This window comes from Trichosurus vulpecula, chromosome 1 (genome assembly GCF_011100635.1).
Source record: "Trichosurus vulpecula isolate mTriVul1 chromosome 1, mTriVul1.pri, whole genome shotgun sequence".
NCBI classification, from domain to species: Eukaryota; Metazoa; Chordata; class Mammalia; order Diprotodontia; family Phalangeridae; genus Trichosurus; species Trichosurus vulpecula.
Window position 1 is genome coordinate 127,533,372 of NC_050573.1, and position 4,060 is coordinate 127,537,431.

A 4,060-nucleotide genomic window follows, 5' to 3' on the forward strand; every position below is an offset into this window, starting at 1 on the left:
TGTATAGAAATAGCTCTGAAAACAACAGTGCATCGCCTAAAGCTTGGAACAAAGTACTCTTTACAAGCAGTCATACCCTGACAAAAAAACTCAAAGGTCAAGTAAGTTGGCTGGGAACACGGCCAGGCAGCAAAAATGCACCCAGATTCAGTCTCAGACTTTGGAATCTTTCTTTGGTAACAAAGAAGACCAAAACATACAACCAGAAGAAGTCAACAAAGTCAAAGCTCCTACATCCAAAGCCTCCAAGAAAAACATGAACTGATCTCAGGCCATGGAAGACCTTAAAAAGGATTTGGAAAAGCAAGTTAGAGAAGTAGAGGAAAACTTGGGAAGAGAAATGAGAATGATGTGAGATAACTATGAAAAACAAGTCAATGACTTGCTAAAGGAGACCCAAAAAATACTGAAAAAAATACTGAAGAAAATAATGCCTTAAAAATAGACTAACTCAAATGGCAAAAGAGCTCCAGAAAGCCAATGAGGAGAACAATGCCTTAAAAGGCAGAATTACTCAAATGGAAAAGGAGGTCCAAAAGACCACTGAAGAAAATACTATCTTGAAAATTAGATTGGAGCAAGTGGAAGTTAGTAACTTTATGAAAAATCAAGATATTATAAAACAGAACCAAAGGAATGAAAAATGGAAGAAAATGTGAAATATCTCATTAGAAATACCACTGACCTGGAAAATCGATCCAGGAGAGATAATTTAAAAATGATTGGACTCCTTGAAAGCCATGATCACAAAAAGAGCCTAGATTTTTTCAAGAAATTGTCAAGGAGAACTGCCCTGATATTCTAAAACCAGAGGGTAAAATAGAAATTGAAGGAATCCACAGATCACCTCCTCAAAAAGATCCCAAAAAGAAAACTCCTAGGAATGTTTTTGTCAAATTCCAGAGCTCCCAGATCAGGAAGAGAATACTGCAGACAGCCAGAAAGGAGCAGTTTGAGTATGGTGGAAACACAATCATAATAACACAAGATCTAGCAGCTTCTGCCTTGAGTGATCGAAGGGCTTGGAATATGATATTCTGGAGGTCAATGGAGCTGGGATTGAAACCAGGAATCACTTACCCTGAAAAACTGAGTTTCATGCTCCAGGGCAAGGTGTAGATTTTCAATGAGATAGAGGACTTTCAAGCTTTCTCAGTGAGGGGACTGCAGCTGAATGTAAGATTTGGCTTTCAGATGTGGGAATCAAGAGAAGCATGAAAAGGATCACTTGTTGGATATTGGAAGGCATGAATTACAGAAATTAAGGAGATGCAAAAATAAAAGCTATTAATAAATGTTATTCTTTCAAAAGAATCTTCATACTAAAAGTTTTCAAAGAGCATTCTGGAAAATCTCTACTCTTCTTAGTCCCACACATTCTCATATCCCTCTAAGCAACTGTGATCATTTTAGTAATTAACAATTCTATCTGTGGAGCATCAGATTATGTTTTTTCACAGCTTTTAAAACAGAGATGAAGATATTAAATATTTGGGGACAAGTAAGATGAAAGGTGTAGGTGAGCAGTGTGAACTCCGACTCCTTAACTGTGAATCCCTTAGTTTTTGCCTCTACCACTCAGAACTTTCTACGGTGTGAACATGCCTCAAAGCCAAGAGAAAATCAAGAGAATTAACACCATGAAGGAAGGAGGGGCTTCTGGGTGCTAGGCATCTATATAAGCCCAGATATAAGGCAGACTCAGAGATTCCCCATACTGAAAGCATTGCTAAAGACTGGGAACTGTGAGGTTAAAGAAATATCCCAGGAAAAACGAAGGAGAACATGGCCTCTTACACAGACTTGATTCAAGACCTCTAGGAAGAACTCATCTGCCCCATCTGCAGGGATTACTTCACAAATCCTGTGTCCACTGGGTGTGGCCACAGTTTTTGTCAAAGTTGCCTTCTCAGTAGCTGTCAGGAAGCTTTTCCCCTTTTCTACTATTTAGAGTACAGGAGTGTCTCCCTGGTGAGGGATTTCCAAGTCAATGTGTGTCTTAAGAAACTGGCAACCATTGCCAAAGACCTAAGACCTCACTCCTTGGCAAATGTGAAGTACATCAGGAAGTCTGGAAGCTGTTCTGTAGGGCTGACCATAACCCAATCTGTGTGTCCTGCTCTCAGTCCCATGAGCATGAGGCTCACATACTCTATTGTATTCATGAGGCTGCTGAGGACTTCAGGAGGAAACTCCAAGAAACTGTGAATGATTTGTGGAGGAAAACTGAGAAAGTTGTATGAAAGATGGCTAATGAGAAGGTTTTATTTAAAATGTTGGAGAAGGAGATAGAGACTTGAAAGAAAAATATATTGTCTGAATTCCAGAAAGCACAACAGTTCCTGGATGAGGTAGAGAATGAGCATCTATCAATTGTGCAAACACAGGGGCCAGCCAATTTGGATGCCCTGAAAAAGACAATTGGAGGACTATTGAACCAGAATCAAGAATTCATGAAGAGAATCACTGAATTAGAGGAGAAGTGCAAGAAACCCGATGTGGATTTGCTCTGGAATGTGACTGGAGTATTAAAAAGGAATGAATCTGTACTTTATGCGAAAATGGAAAATTTCAGCATAAAGAGGATTGTTTATCCCCTCCCTGGAATTATGTAAGCAATTTCCAATTTCAAAGTAGACATCACTCTGGATCGTAACACAGCCAGTCCAGGTCTCATCATATCTGAAGATTTGAAGAGTGTGAGCTATGGAGGAATAGAAGACAATGCATCCGGCAACAGTGGGAGATTTAGAGATTTAGTCCTTGTCCTTGGCACTCAGTCCATTTCAAAGAGATGCTATTGGGAGGCGAAGGTGCCAGGCCATAGTGACTGGTATGTTGGTGTCTGTGAAATATCACCCCAGCTGGAAAGCTACTTTGTACTTATGGCTCTATCTGAGAACAATTGCTACTATCTTTATGCCATAGCTAAGAACCATCCTTATTGAAAAATCCATGTGAGACACCTCCAGATCAGTGAATTAAACTTAAAGGGGGTGATTTTCCTTGACTATGATCATGGAGAGATATCATTTTATCATGCGAGAGAAAAATATCTTATTTATACTTTCCCTAATTCTTCATTCTCAGGACCTCTGAGGCCCTTATTCTCTTTTTCTAAGAAAGTTCTGCTGAATGGTTACCCTCTAACAATTTGCCCCTAACTGAGAGTTACAAGTAATAAGTACATACTTATCGATAAAATGGCTTTCAGGCACTATATTTCACAATCCTTGTGTACTTTGCTATATGAAAGTAGTTATAGCTACTTGCCCAGTCAAAGATCGTAGTTATTCCTCTATCACATCTGTAATACTCACTGACTTTGGGCCAACATTGTTGTGAACTTTCCCCCATTAATTTATAAAAAGAAAAATCACAAAATTTTAATGCTGGAAGTTTCCTGAGAGGATTCATTGTGTGATCCAAATATGTAGATAATATAACAACATAACTTTAGAGAGGTAAAAATGACTAGCCTACCCTAATTATGTTTCCTAAATCCATCTCCCCACTCTAATAAAATTATATTGTATTTACATTACGTGAATTTTTTGTTTACTTATTTTTTAGTGTTTGTTTTCCTTGTATCCTAGTAGAATATAAGCCATGTAAGGCCAGGGACTTTTTTCTTTTTGTATCTATGTCTCTGGAACCTAACTGGTCCTTAATGAATGTTTGTTGAATTGGAAAAGAAAAAAAAAAGATCATTCAAAGGAAGCCGAGGTCTGAGTATTTGGAAAAAAAAACTAACAAGGCTCCTAAGATATAAATCATGAAATATAGATTCTTCCTATGGGAAAAGGTAGAATACTATGGGAATTTACATAGTAAGTGCATAATAAATGCTTGTTGACTCCCTCGGGGCAGAATACTACACACACTTGAAAATATACTTATTGCGTTGTTCTGGTTTAAGTTTTTTTCTCTGTCAGATCAAAAGGAGAGTTCAATTTGGGGTTGAGTTGATGGAAGGGTTATTTTAAAATGATTATGATAGAAGAATAAAAGGCATCAAAGCTTAACAAGTTCTTTGAGGTATTTTCAAAGTCCAACTCAA

General features: G+C 38.0%; 1 pseudogene; it reads left to right on the forward strand.

The window, feature by feature from the left end:
- The first annotated feature begins 1,785 nt into the window (after positions 1-1,785).
- LOC118834596 lies at positions 1,786-3,164 on the forward strand (annotated as a pseudogene).
- The last annotated feature ends 896 nt before the right edge of the window (positions 3,165-4,060 follow it).